Source organism: Triticum aestivum, chromosome 7A (assembly GCF_018294505.1).
Source record: "Triticum aestivum cultivar Chinese Spring chromosome 7A, IWGSC CS RefSeq v2.1, whole genome shotgun sequence".
Classification (NCBI taxonomy): domain Eukaryota; kingdom Viridiplantae; phylum Streptophyta; class Magnoliopsida; order Poales; family Poaceae; genus Triticum; species Triticum aestivum.
The window spans coordinates 173,582,964-173,598,036 of record NC_057812.1 but is presented as its reverse complement, the minus strand read 5'-3'; the positions used below and the strand labels follow the sequence as shown (position 1 = coordinate 173,598,036).

General features: G+C 44.2%; 1 long non-coding RNA gene across 1 annotated transcript; it reads right to left on the bottom strand.

Annotated features, from left to right (window-relative positions):
* Window positions 1-12,528: 12,528 nt before the first annotated feature.
* On the bottom strand, window positions 12,529-14,845 carry LOC123150183 (uncharacterized). Its single transcript, XR_006474993.1, has 3 exons — window positions 14,437-14,845; window positions 13,682-13,972; window positions 12,529-12,783 (listed from the first exon to the last, which is right to left on the bottom strand). It is a non-coding gene; the product is annotated as an uncharacterized lncRNA (long non-coding RNA).
* Window positions 14,846-15,073: the final 228 nt, after the last annotated feature.

The following is a 15,073-nucleotide window of genomic DNA, read 5'->3' as shown; positions in this document are numbered from 1 at the left end:
GTGGTATGAATATTCAGATCCGAAAGATTCAAGATAAAAGTTCAATATTGACATAAAAATAATAATACTTCAAGCATACTAACTAAGCAATTATGTCCTCTCAAAATAACATGGCCAAAGAAAGTTCATCCCTACAAAATCATATAGTTTAGTCATGCTCCATTTTCGTCACACAATAATGCTCCCATCATGCACAACCCCGATGACAAGCCAAGCAATTGTTTCATACTTTAGTAATCTCAAACTTTATAAACCTTCACGCAATACATGAGCGTGAGCCATGAATATAGCACTATGGGTGGAATAGAATATGATGCCCATCAACGAGGCCAATCAATGAGCTATGGAGATGCCCATCGATTGATGTCAATGTAAGGAGTAGGGATTGCCATGCAACAGATGCACTAGAGCTATAAATATATGAAAGCTCAACAAAAGAAACTAAGTGTGTGTGCATCCAACTTGCTTGCTCATGAAGACCTAGGGCACTTGAGGAGGCCCATTGTTGGAATATACAAGCCAAGTTCTATAATGAAAAATTCCCACTAGTATATGAAAGTGACAATATAGGATACTCTCTATCATGAAGATCATGGTGCTACTTTGAAGCACAAGTGGAAAAAAAGGATAGTAGCATTGTCCCTTTTGTACTTTTTATCTGGCCTTTCTTTTTCTTTTTTTATTTGGCCTTTCTTTTTTATTTTTTTGGCCTTTCCCTTTTTTTATTTGGCCTTTCTATTTTTTGGGGGACAATGCTCTATTAATGATGATCATCACACTTCTATTTATTTACAACTCAAAGATTACAACTCGATACTAGAACAAAGTATGACTCTACATGAATGCCTCCGGCGGTGTACCGGAATATGCAATGAACCAAGAGTGACATGTATGAAAGGATTATGAACGGTGGCTTTGCCATAAATACTATGTCAACTACATGATCATGCAAAGCAATATGACAATGATGAACGTGTCATGATAAACGGAATGGTGGAAAGTTGCATGTTAATATATCTCGGAATGGCTATGGAAATGTCATAATAGGTAGGTATGGTGGCTGTTTTGAGGAAGATATAGGGAGGTTTATGTGTGAAAGAGCGTATCATATCACGGGGTTTGGATGCACCGGCGAAGTTTGCACCAACTCTCAATGTGAGAAAGGGCAATGCATGGTACCGAAGAGGCTAGCAATGATGGAAAGGTGAGAGTGCGTATAATCCATGGACTCAAAATTAGTCATAAAGAACTCACATACTTATTGCAAAAATCTATAAGTCATCAAAAACCAAGCACTACGCGCATGCTCCTACGGGGGATAGATTGGTAGGAAAAGACCATCGCTCGTCCCCGACCGCCACTCATAAGGAGGACAATCAAAAGAACACCTCATGTTTCAAATTTGTTACATAACGTTTACCATACGTGCATGCTACGGGAGTTGCAAACTTCAACACAAGTATTTCTCAACTTCACAACTACTCAATGTTGGGGAACGTTGCAGAAAATTAAAAAAATTTCTATGGTTTCACCAAGATCCATCTATGAGTTCATCTAAGCAACGAGTCAAGGGGAAGAGTTTGCATCTACATACCACTTGTAGATTGAGTGCGGAAGCGTTCAAGGGGATGGTGATGATGGAGTCGTACTCGTCGTGATTCGGATCACCGATGACCAAGTGCTGAACGGACAGCACCTCCGCGTTCAACACACGTACGGGACAATGGACGTATCCTCCGTCTTGATCCAGCAATGAGGAAGGAGAGCTTGAGGAAGGCAGCTCCAAGGGCAGCACGACGGCGTGGTGCAGTTGGTGCAGCAGTATTCCGAGAGAGCTTCGCCGAGCACGTACGGAGGAGGAGAGGTGTTGGGGAGGGGAGGGGCTGCGCCTTGAGTTGTCGTCTTGCAGCCCTCCCCTCACCCCTCTATATATAGGAGGAGAGGGGCAAGGGGGCCGGCCCTCTAGGGGAAACCCTAGAGGGGGGCGGCGGCCAAAGGGTGGGGGGCTTGCCCCCCAAGCAAGGGGGGTGCGCCCCCTTTAGGGTTTCCCCCCCAACCCTAGGCGCATGGGCCCAAGGGGGGGCACGCCAAGCCCACTAGGGGCTGGCTGCTATCCCTACGCAGCCCAAGTGGCCCCCCGGGAGGGGTGGTCCCTCCCGGTGGACCCCCCGGAACCTTTCCGGTGGTCCCGGTACAATACCGGTATGACCCCGAAACTTTCCGGTACCCGTTTAACAACTTCCCATATATAAAACTTTACCTCCGGACCATTCCGGGACTCCTCGTGACGTCCGGGATCTCATCCGGGACTCCGAACAACATTCGGTAATCACATACTTGTCTTCCTGATAACCCTAGCGTCACCGAACCTTAAGTGTGTAGACCCTACGGGTTCGGGAGACATGCAGACATGACCGAGACTCTCCGGTCAATAACCAACAGCGGGATCTGGATACCCATGTTGGCTCCCACATGCTCCTCGATGATGTCATCGGATGAACCACGATGTCGAGGATTCGATCAAACCCCGTATACAATTCCCTTTGTCAATCGGTACGTTACTTGCCCGAGACCCGATCGTCGGTATCCCAATACCTTGTTCAGTCTCGTTACCGGCAAGTCACTTTACTCGTACCGTAATGCATGATCCCGTGACCAGACACTTGGTCACCTTGAGCTCATTATGATGATGCATTACCGAGTGGGCCCAGAGATACCTCTCCGTCATACGGAGTGACAAATCCCAGTCTCGATCCGTGTCAACCCAACAGACACTTTCGGAGATACCTGTAGTGCACCTTTATAATCACCCAGTTACGTTGTGACGTTTGGTACACCCAAAGCACTCCTACGGTATCCGGGAGTTACACGATCTCATGGTCGAAGGAAGAGATACTTGACATTGGAAAAGCTCTAGCAAACGAACTAACCGACCTTTGTGCTATGCTTAGGATTGGGTCTTGTCCATCACATCATTCTCCTAATGATGTGATCCCGTTATCAACGACATCCAATGTCCATAGCCAGGAAACCATGACTATCTGTTGATCACAACGAGCTAGTCAACTAGAGGCTCACTAGGGACATATTGTGGTCTATGTATTCACACGTGTATTACGATTTCCGGATAATACAGTTATAGCATGAATAAAAGACTATTATCATGAACAAAGAAATATAATAATAATACTTTTATTATTGCCTCTAGGGCATATTTCCAACAGTCTCCCACTTGCACTAGAGTCAATAATCTAGTTACATTGTGATGAATCGAACACCCATAGAGTTCTGGTGTTGATCATGTTTCGCTCGCGAGAGAGGTTTAGTCAACGGATCTGCGACATTCAGATCCGTATGTACTTTGCAAATTTCTATGTCTCCATCTTGAACATTTTCACGGATGGAGTTGAAACGACGCTTGATATGCCTGGTCTTCTTGTGAAATCTGGGCTCCTTTGCAAGGGCAATAGCTCCAGTATTGTCACAGAAAAGTTTGATCGGCCCCGACGCATTGGGTATGACTCCTAGGTCGGTGATGAACTCCTTCACCCAAATAGCTTCATGCGCTGCCTCCGAGGCTGCCATGTACTCCGCTTCACATGTAGATCCCGCCACGACGCTCTGCTTGCAGCTGCACCAGCTTACTGCTCCACCATTCAACATATACACGTATCCGGTTTGTGACTTAGAGTCATCCGGATCTGAGTCGAAGCTAGCGTCGACGTAACCCTTTACGACGAGCTCTTCGTCTCCTCCATAAATGAGAAACATGTCCTTTGTCCTTTTCAGGTACTTCAGGATATTCTTGACCGCTGTCCAGTGTTCCTTGCCGGGATTACTCTGGTATCTTGCTACCAAACTCACGGCAAGGTTTACATCAGGTCTGGTACACAGCATGGCATACATAATAGATCCTATGGCCGAAGCATAGGGGATGAGACTCATCTCTTCTTTATCTTTTGCCGTGGTCGGTGACTGAGCCGAGCTCAATCTCACACCTTGTAACATAGGCAAGAACCCTTTCTTGGACTGATCCATTTTGAACCTTTTCAAAATCTTATCAAGGTATGTGCTTTGTGAAAGACCTATGAGGCGTCTCGATCTATCTCTATAGATCTTGATGCCTAATATATAAGCAGCTTCTCCAAGGTCCTTCATTGAAAAACACTTATTCAAGTAGGCCTTAATGCTGTCCAGAAATTCTATATTATTTCCCATCAAGAGTATGTCATCTACATATAATATGAGAAATGCTACAGAGCTCCCACTCACTTTCTTGTAAACGCAGGCTTCTCCATAAGTCTGCATAAACCCAAACGCTTTGATCATCTCATCAAAGCGAATATTCCAACTCCGAGATGCTTGCACCAGCCCATAAATGGATCGCTGGAGCTTGCATACTTTGTTAGCGTTCTTAGGATCGACAAAACCTTCCGGTTGTATCATATACAGCTCTTCCTTAAGATGCCCGTTAAGGAATGCCGTTTTGACGTCCATCTGCCATATCTCATAATCATAGTATGCGGCAATTGCTAACATGATTCGGACGGACTTAAGCTTCGCTACGGGAGAGAAAGTCTCATCGTAGTCAATCCCTTGAACTTGTCGATAACCCTTAGCAACAAGTCGAGCTTTATAGATGGTGACATTTCCATCCGCGTCCGTCTTCTTCTTAAAGATCCATTTATTTTCTATCACTCGCCGATCATCGGGCAAGTCAGTCAAAGTCCATACTTTGTTTTCATACATGGATTCTATCTCGGATTTCATGGCTTCTAGCCATTTGTTGGAATCTGGTCCCGCCATCGCTTCTTCATAGTTCGAAGGTTCACCGTTGTCTAACAACATGATATCTAGGACAGGGTTGCCGTACCACTCTGGTGCGGAACGTGTCCTTGTGGACCTACGAAGTTTAGTAGCAACTTGATCCGAAGTACCTTGATCATCATCATTGGTTTCCTCTTCAGTTGGTGTGGGCATCACAGGAACATTTTCCTGAGCTGCACCACTTTCCCGTTCGAGAGGTAGTACTTCATCGAGTTCTACTTTCCTCCCACTTACTTCTTTCGAGAGAAACTCTTTTTCCAGAAAGCATCCGTTCTTGGCAACGAAGATCTTGCCCTCGGATCTTAAGTAGAAGGTATACCCTACAGTTTCCTTAGGGTATCCTATGAAGACGTATTTTTCCGACTTGGGTTCGAGCTTCTCAGGTTGAAGTTTCTTGACATAAGCATCGCATCCCCAAACTTTCAGAAACGACAGCTTAGGTTTCTTCCCAAACCATAATTCATACGGTGTCGTCTCAACGGATTTTGACGGTGCCCTATTTAAAGTGAATGTAGCTGTCTCTAGAGCGTATCCCCAAAATGATAGCGGTAAATCGGTAAGAGACATCATAGACCGCACCATATCCAATAGAGTGCGATTACGACGTTCGGACACACCGTTACGCTGAGGTGTTCCAGGCGGCGTGAGTTGTGAAACGATTCCACATTTCCTTAAGTGTGTACCAAATTCGTGACTTAAGTATTCTCCTCCACGATCTGATCGTAGGAATTTTATCTTTCGGTCACGTTGATTCTCTACCTCATTCTGAAATTCCTTGAACTTTTCAAAGGTCTCAGACTTGTGTTTCATTAAGTAGACATACCCATATCTACTTAAGTCATCAGTGAGAGTGAGAACATAACGATATCCTCCGCGAGCCTCAACGCTCATTGGACCGCACACATCGGTATGTATGATTTCCAACAAGTTGGTTGCTCGCTCCATTGTTCCGGAGAACGGAGTCTTGGTCATCTTGCCCATGAGGCATGGTTCGCATGTGTCAAATGATTCATAATCAAGAGACTCTAAAAGTCCATCAGCATGGAGCTTCTTCATGCGCTTGACACCAATGTGACCAAGGCGGCAGTGCCACAAGTATGTGGGACTATCGTTATCAACTTTACATCTTTTGGTATTCACGCTATGAATATGTGTAACACTACGTTCGAGATTCATTAAGAATAAACCATTGACCATCGGAGCATGACCATAAAACATATCTCTCATATAAATCGAACAACCATTATTCTCAGACTTAAATGAGTAGCCATCTCGTATTAAACGAGATCCAGATACAATGTTCATGCTCAAACTTGGCACCAAATAACAATTATTAAGGTTCAAAACTAATCCCGTAGGTAAATGTAGAGGTAGCGTGCCGACGGCGATCACATCGACTCTGGAACCATTCCCGACGCGCATCGTCACCTCGTCCTTCGCCAGTCTCCGCTTATTCCGCAGCTCCTGCTGTGAGTTACAAATATGAGCAACGGCACCGGTATCAAATACCCAGGAGTTACTACGAGTACTGGTAAGGTACACATCAATTACATGTATATCGAATATACCTTTTGTGTTGCCGGCCTTCTTATCCGCTAAGTATTTGGGGCAGTTCCGCTTCCAGTGACCCTTCCCCTTGCAATAAAAGCACTCAGTCTCAGGCTTGGGTCCATTCTTTGACTTCTTCCCGGCAACTGGCTTACCGGGCGCGGCAACCTCTTTGCCGTCCTTCTTGAAGTTCTTCTTACCCTTGCCTTTCTTGAACTTAGTGGTCTTATTGACCATCAACACTTGATGTTCTTTCTTGATTTCAACCTCTGCTGACCTCAGCATAGAAAATACTTCAGGAATGGTCTTTACCATCTCCTGCATATTGTAGTTCATCACAAAGCTCTTGTAGCTTGGTGGGAGCGACTGAAGGATTCTGTCAATGACTGCCTCATCAGGGAGGTTAATTCAGTGGTCATACGGTTGTGCAACCCAGACATCTTGAGTATGTGCTCACTGACAGAACTATTTTCCTCCATCTTACAACTATAGAACTTGTCGGAGATGTCATATCTCTCGACCCGGGCGTGAGCTTGGAAAACTAGTTTCAGCTCTTCGAACATCTCATATGCTCCGTGATGCTCAAAACGCTTTTGGAGCCCCGGTTCTAAGCTGTAAAGCATGCCGCACTGAACGAGGGAGTAATCATCAGCACGAGACTGCCAAGCATTCATAATGTCTTGGTTCTCTGGGACGGGAGCGTCACCTAGCGGTCCTTCTAGGACATATTGTTTCCTGGCAGCTATGAGGATGATCCTCAGGTTCCGGACCCAGTCCGTATAGTTGCTGCCATCATCTTTCAGCTTGGTTTTCTCTAGGAACGCGTTGAAGTTCATGTTGACATGAGCGTTGGCCATTTGATCTACAAGACATATTTGCAAAGGCTTTAGACTAAGTTCATGATAATTAAGTTCTAATCAAATTATGAACTCCCACTCAGATTAGACATCCCTCTAGTCATCTAAGTGTTACACGATCCGAGTCGACTAGCCCGTGTCCGATCATCACGTGAGACGGACTAGTCATCGTCGGTGAACATCTTCATGTTGATCGTATCTTCCATACGACTCGTGTTCGACCTTTCGGTCTCCGTGTTCCGAGGCCATGTCTGCACATGCTAGGCTCGTCAAGTTAACCCTAAGTGTTTTCGCTGTGTAAAACTGTCTTACACCCGTTGTATGTGAACGTAAGAATCCATCACACCCGATCATCACGTGGTGCTTAGAAGCGACGAACTGTAGCAACGGTGCACAGTTAGGGGAGAACACTTCTTGAAATTTTTGTAAGGGATCATCTTATTTACTACCGTCGTCCTAAGTAAACAAGATGCATAAACATAATAAACATCACATGCAATTATATAGTTGTGACATGATATGGCCAATATCATATAGCTCCATTGATCTCCATCTTCGGGGATCCATGATCATCTTGTCACCGGCTTGACACCATGATCTCCATCATCGTGTCTTCATGAAGTTGTCACGCCAACGACTACTTCTACTTCTATGGCTAACGCATTTAGCAGTAAAGTAAAGTAGTTTACATGGCATTCTTCAATGACACGCAGGTCATACAAAAAATAAAGACAACTCCTATGGCTCCTGCCGGTTGTCATACTCATCGACATGCAAGTCGTAAATCCTATTACAAGAACATGATCTCATACATCACAATTCATCATTCATCACAACTTCTGGCCATATCACATCACATGATCAATCGCTGCAAAAACAAGTTAGACGTCCTCTAATTGTTGTTGCATCTTTTACGTGGCTGCAATTGGGTTCTAGCAAGAACGTTTTCTTACCTACGAATAACCACAACGTGATTTTTGTCAACTTCTATTTACCCTTCATAAGGACCCTTTTCATCGAATCCGCTCCAACTAAAGTGGGAGAGACAGACACCCGCCAGCCACCTTATGCAACTAGTGCATGTCAATCGGTGGAACCGGTCTCACGTAAGCGTACGTGTAAGGTTGGTCCGGGCCGCTTCATCCCACAATGCCGTTGAAGCAAGAAAAGACTAGTAGTGGCAAGTAAGTTGACAAGATCCACGCCCACAACAAAATTGTGTTCTACTCGTGCAAAGAGAACCACGCATAACCCTAGCTCATGATGCCACCGTTGGGGAACGTTGCAGAAAATTAAAAATTTTCCTACGGTTTCACCAAGATCCATCTATGAGTTCATCTAAGCAACGAGTCAAGGGGAAGAGTTTGCATCTACATACCACTTGTAGATCGAGTGCGGAAGCGTTCAAGGGGATGGTGATGATGGAGTCGTACTCGTCGTGATTCGGATCACCGATGACCAAGTGCTGAACAGACAGCACCTCCGCGTTCAACACACGTACGGGACGATGGACGTCTCCTCCGTCTTGATCCAGCAAGGAGGAAGGAGAGCTTGAGGAAGGCAGCTCCAAGGGTAGCACGACGGCGTGGTGCAGTTGGTGCAGCAGTATTCCGACAGAGCTTCGTCGAGCACGTACGGAGGAGGAGAGGTGTTGGGGAGGGGAGGGGCTGCGCCTTGAGTTGTCGTCTTGCAGCCCTCCCCTCACCCCTCTATATATAGGAGGAGAGGGGCAAGGGGGCCGGCCCTCTAGGGCAAACCCTAGAGGGGGGCGGCGGCCAAAGGGAGGGGGGCTTGCCCCCCAAGCAAGGGGGGTGCGCCCCCTTTAGGGTTTCCCCCCCCCCCCCAACCCTAGGCGCATGGGCCCAAGGGGGGGGCGCCAAGCCCACTAGGGGCTGGCTGCTATCCCTATGCAGCCCAAGTGCCCCCCCCCCCGGGAGGGGTGGTCCCTCCCGGTGGACCCCCCGGAACCTTTCCGGTGGTCCCGGTACAATACCGGTATGACCCCGAAACTTTCCGGTACCCGTTTAACAACTTCCCATATATAAAACTTTACCTCCGGACCATTCCGGGACTCCTCGTGACGTCCGGGATCTCATCCGGGACTCCGAACAACATTCGGTAATCACATACTTGTCTTCCTGATAACCCTAGCGTCACCGAACCTTAAGTGTGTAGACCCTACGGGTTCGGGAGACATGCAGACATGACCGAGACTCTCCGGTCAATAACCAACAGCGGGATCTGGATACCCATGTTGGCTCCCACATGCTCCTCGATGATGTCATCGGATGAACCACGATGTCGAGGATTCGATCAAACCCCGTATACAATTCCCTTTGTCAATCGGTACGTTACTTGCCCGAGACCCGATCGTCGGTATCCCAATACCTTGTTCAGTCTCGTTACCGGCAAGTCACTTTACTCGTACCGTAATGCATGATCCCGTGACCAGACACTTGGTCACCTTGAGCTCATTATGATGATGCATTACCGAGTGGGCCCAAGAGATACCTCTCTGTCATACGGAGTGACAAATCCCAGTCTCGATCCGTGTCAACCCAACAGACACTTTCGGAGATACCTGTAGTGCACCTTTATAATCACCCAGTTACGTTGTGACGTTTGGTACACCCAAAGCACTCCTACGGTATCCGGGAGTTACACGATCTCATGGTCGAAGGAAGAGATACTTGACATTGGAAAAGCTCTAGCAAACGAACTAACCGACCTTTGTGCTATGCTTAGGATTGGGTATTGTCCATCACATCATTCTCCTAATGATGTGATCCCGTTATCAACGACATCCAATGTCCATAGCTAGGAAACCATGACTATCTGTTGATCACAACGAGCTAGTCAACTAGAGGCTCACTAGGGACATATTGTGGTCTATGTATTCACACGTGTATTACGATTTCCGGATAATACAGTTATAGCATGAATAAAAGACTATTATCATGAAAAAAGAAATATAATAATAATACTTTTATTATTGCCTCTAGGGCATATTTCCAACACTCAACTAGCACAACTTTAATATCACTACCTCCATGTCTCAAAATAATCATCAAGCATCAAACTTCTCTTAGTATTCAACACACTCATAAGAAAGTTTTTACTAATCTTGAATACCTAGCATATTAGGATTATTTAAGCAAATTACCATGCTATTTAATACTCTCAAAATAATCTAAGTGAAGCATGAGAGATCAATAGTTTCTATAAAACAAATCCACCATCATGCTCTAAAAGATATAAGTGAAGTACTAGAGCAAAACTATATAACTCAAAAGATATAAATGAAGAACATAGAGTATTCTAATAATTTCCGAATCATGTGTGTCTCTCTCAAAAGGTGTGTACAGTAAGGATGATTATGGTAAACTAAAAAGCAAAGACTCAAATATACAAGGCACTCCAAGCAAAACACATATCATGTGGTGAATAAAAATATAGCTCAAGTAAAGTTACCGACGGAAGTAGACAAAAAAGGGGATGCCTTCCGAGGCATCCCCAAGCTTTAGCTTTTAGGTCTCCTTAGATTATCTTGGGGGTGCCATGGGCATCCCCAAACTTAGGCTCTTGCCACTCCTTGTTTCATAATCCATCAAATCTTTATCCAAAACTTGAAAACTTCACAACACAAAACTCAAAGTAGAAAATCTTGTGAGCTCCGTTAGCGAAAGAAAACAAAAAACCACTTCAAGGTACTGTAATGAACTCATTATTTATTTATATTGGTGTTAAACCTACTGTATTCCAACTTCTCTATGGTTTATAAACTATTTTACTAGCCATAGATTCATCAAAATAAGCAAACAACACACGAAAAACAGAATCTGTCAAAAACAGAACAATATGTAGTAATCTGTAGCTAGCGCAAGATCTGGAACCCCAAAAATTCTAAAATAAATTATTAGACGTGAGGAATTTATCTATTAATCATATGCAAAAACAATTAACTAAATAGCACTTTTCAAATAAAAATGGCAGCAGTTCTCGTGAGCGCTAAAGTTTTTGTTTTTACAGCAAGATTAACAAGACTTTCCCCAAGTCTTCCCAATGGTTCTACTTGGCACAAACATTAATTAAACACAACTAAAACAGAGGCTAGATAAATTATTTATTACTAAACAGGAGCAAAAAGCAAGGAATAAAAATAAAGTTGGGTTGCCTCCCAACAAGCGCTATCATTTAACGCCCCTAGCTAGGCATAAAAAGCAAGGATAGATCTAGGTATTGCCATCTTTGGTGGGTAATCCATAAGTGGCTCTTATAATAGATTCATAAGGTAATTTAATTTTCTTTCTAGAAAAGTGTTCCATGCCTTTCCTTAATGGAAATTGGAATCTAATATTTCCTTCCTTCATATCAATAATTGCACCAATCGTTCTAAGGAAAGGTCTACCAAGAATAATAGGACATGAAGGATTGCAATCTATGTCAAGAACAATAAAATCTACGTGCACATAGTTCCTATTTGCAACAATAAGAACATCATTGATTCTTTTCATGGGTTTTTTAATAGTGGAATCCGCAAGATGCAAGTTTAAAGAGCAATCATCTAAATCACGAAAACCTAACAAATCACACAAAGTCTTTAGAATCGTGAAAACACTAGCACTCAAATCACACAAAGCATAGCATTCATGATCTTTAATTTTAATTTTAATAGTTGGTTCCCACTCATCATAAAGTTTTCTAGGGATAGAAATTTTCAACTCAAGTTTTTCTTCATAAGATTGCATCAAAGCATGCGCGTAGTGAACGAGTTGAACCCGCAGTCCAGCCGATAAAAACCTAAACCGGTAGCCTCAACGGTTCAACTGTCAGTGCGATTTTTTAGAGTAGGCTTAAGAATTGTAGAGCCGTACAACTATAGCATCAATCAACCACTAAACAACAGTCTAGTAGACCAGTATTGTACTAGCATGAAACCGAAAAAAGAACATTGTTCCAGTGCTAGTAATATTTTTTTTCAGAAGAAGACGGACACACTCCAGCCAGTACAGCCTTTTTTCAGAAGAACACCCACACACTGGAACCAGCACAACACAAGAATTGTCCGTAGCAGTAAGCAAACAAGCAGTAGTTAGGCAGTGTACATCGCCTAGTTGACGGGGTGGCAAGATGGCTAGGGGCCATCTGTAAGTGCAAGCACAAAAATCACACACGCACAACGCCTAGCACCTAGCTGTAAGTGCAAGCCACAGAAGTCACACACACAAAGGCTGGTTTACAACAACAAAGAAGAAACCATCGAATCAGACGTCCAGGTTTTGACACGAAACAAAAATCCCAAATTAATCAAAACGTCAATTTCGAACAACATAAGTTTAGTTTACAAGACGGTAAATCTAACATAAAGTGTATCTATCTCCAATGACAATCTGTCATACATGAAGCTTAACTTAGTAACAATTTTCTGAAATTTTCTAAGCTTCATGTTTGAAGAGCAAAAACTATGCAAACATATAAAAGTCCACTAAAAGAACGCATAGCTTCATCTGCCAGTTTAGAACAATCCTTCACCTTCACTTGCAAAAATTTCCTGCAAAATAAGATTCACTGAAGCGCATGAGCAGAAGTTCATTATAAATCAGAAGAGTCAGGTTATTTTCAATACATATATGGACTGTAATTATAATATATTGTCAACTTAGTGCTTTATGATAGAACATGAGATTTCTTAGTTGGTGCTAAGTTCATATTTGTCAAGTACATATAACATGTATGATCCAGCACACATACGCTTAACTGCACAAACTAGACAGAAACACAAGAGGGCCAGAAAAAATAGTATCGTACACCAAACATACCAGGAAAACAACATATATCTCTAGGAAAAAATAGTATCGTACACCAAGATTGCTAAAACTGTAGTTTTTTGAAAAAATACACATTTATTTCATTTGTTCCCTTGCAGTTCTTCAAATAGAAAAATAGTCTTATGATGATATATATACATGTTTCATCATCAGCTCGGTTTATCTCATGATTTAGCCCTACTAATTACCTTGATTATAAAAGAACCAAGTGCACACACACATCCAAAATACGCATCAACCATGGAAATAATTATATTTTAGAAATATAGAATGGCAAAAAAATGTACGCGATGACGTAATAATAACAACCCTAATGATGCAAAGCATTTTAAAGTTTCGCCATCACTAATTCCACGTTCTTTTGCTTCGCCATGATAGAAACTGTAGAGTTGATATCTCAATCGCACATTATAGTAAAAAAAACGCAAAGATAGAAGGAACTAAGAGTCAGAGAGTGACATATATCGACCATCCAAACATCCAATAATCTAGTAGGTTCCGCTTTAAATTGAAAATCAAATCGTGTTAATATTGATCAATCATTGATCACTGTGAGCTGAGTTGACTGGACACCGTAAGCCAGGTAATGCATGGAACATGAATAGGCAAAAAGGAACATACCTTTTGGGACACAAGAATCCTTATGTAGCCTCTTCCTCTCTGTCAGCGTCGCTTCTGGTACTCGACTACTTGATGATGGGAAGTACCTGGTCGTCGTCCATGCCCAGGCAAGAGAGGCAGACTTGGCTTGGCTCGGTTTGGTCAATTGATCGAACATCTCGTAGGCGAGCTGAGCACGAAGCAGGCAGCAGGCGAGGTGGTGAGGTCGCTAAAGGAGCTTGGAGCAGGAGCGGGGCGAAGATTTGCTGCTGGAGGAGGCCAGTGTTGTCAACGCCGCCCCTGTTCACGTACCTGCAGCAGAAGAGCAGCATCGCTCATCATATACACTAATAATCTCTAGTTCTCTGTCACAAAAAGGACAAAATGAGATATAAATCACCGTATCACCATATACTTCATCACATCACCAACACTAAATAGCAAACCAGAATCAGTACTCAATCAAATGTAAGTCTTTCTCATAGTCATTCGTAAAAAAAAAAGTCTTTCTCATAGTCTCAAACAAGTCTTCCTCATAAGCTCAGAACACCAAATAGCAACACAATAAAACTGAAATATAAATTACCAAATACCAATCTCTAATTCTTTTCCCCAATCTCTCTAATTCTTTATCAACTATTGTCATCAGGTCAGCAAAAGCAACACAGTTTAGTAGTTCTAGTTCACAAACTTCACAAGTTGACGTATCACATATGGATGCTAGGATAGAATAGAAGAATTGGTAATCAGAGTGGAGAAGGAAGAGATCATATTACCAGCGTCGGTGGTCCTGGCGTCCTGGTCGGGAGCGGAGGAAGGCGACCATCGGTCGTCCTGGTCAGGAGCGGAGGAAGGCGACCATCCGTCGTCCTGGTCCGCTAGCTGGAACTCCTGGTCCGCAGTGTGTAGCGGAGGGAGGGCTGGAGTAGCTGGACCTGCAGCGGCTGGATGGCTGGACGCTGGAGACCAGGCGGCGGCGATGGCGTCCCCTGGACGGCTGGGGTCGCTTGACCAGCACGCAGCACAGCGGTGGCGCGGCCGCACGAGGAGGCATCGGAGCGTCCGTCCTGGGCTCCTGGCGGCGGGGGGCGGCGTCGCCGTGCCGTGCAAGGGCGGCGGCGGAAGGGGCGGTGGCGCCCTATAGTGGAAGGGGCGGCGGCGGAAGGGGGTGAAAGTGTCCACCGATTCGGGGGAAACCCCCTAGATTATCCACACGAAAATAAATCAGACGATGGGCTTTTGGACCGGTTCGCTCGTTTTGGGGCTTTTGGACCGGTTCGCTCGTTTTTTGGGCTTTTGGACCGGTTTGCTCGCCTTTTTACCCAAAAAAAAAAATCATGCACGGAACGGTCCATGAAGATTAGCCAATTGCCAATGTCACCGGTTCCGGTTTTTTCTCGGTCCTGTCCTTTT